At 35.7% G+C, this 502-nt stretch overlaps 1 protein-coding gene across 3 annotated transcripts in view; it reads left to right on the forward strand.

Moving 5' to 3' along the window:
- Positions 1-502, forward strand: part of RBM15 (RNA binding motif protein 15) — a 7,771-nt gene that overhangs the window by 4,693 nt on the left and 2,576 nt on the right. The window lies entirely within an intron of this gene.

Below are 502 nucleotides of genomic sequence, written 5' to 3' on the forward strand. Positions count from 1 at the left end.
CTGAACAGCAATTGATAATTTTTTTTTTTTTTTTCCCATCGATCCCACTGCCCCTGCCCCTAGTTTCGCAGGTCATTAGGAAGTAAATTTCTCTCCCTCCACCCCCTTGATTTATATACCGAGGACTTTAAGGTCCTTGATATTTCATTATGATTGGAAACTTTAAGACCTTTTGGATCATGGTCGTGTTTCTATTCTATGAAAGTGACTTATTGAAAGCCTGGCAGAACCCAACTGTTTTCTTTCTGTTATCAAAGCTGATAGTTTTAAAATAGCACCAATAATAACCCAGGGAAATGTCATATAATTTTTTATTTTCCATTATGACAGGTGTCTAATGCATGTCAGCATGACAGCTTCATCACTGCTGTGTCATCTTTTTTGATTTTCACTATGCATTCAGAAATTTTCTTTTTAGGTTTGGCGGTTTTTGTGCGTGTGTGTTATTTTTTTTTTTTTTTAAACTGGAAAAACTAAGCTATTTGGAGAGAAGGAGGGTACT

The sequence above is a fragment of the Pteropus alecto genome, unplaced genomic scaffold (genome assembly GCF_000325575.1).
Source record: "Pteropus alecto unplaced genomic scaffold, ASM32557v1 scaffold106, whole genome shotgun sequence".
Lineage (NCBI taxonomy): Eukaryota > Metazoa > Chordata > Mammalia > Chiroptera > Pteropodidae > Pteropus > Pteropus alecto.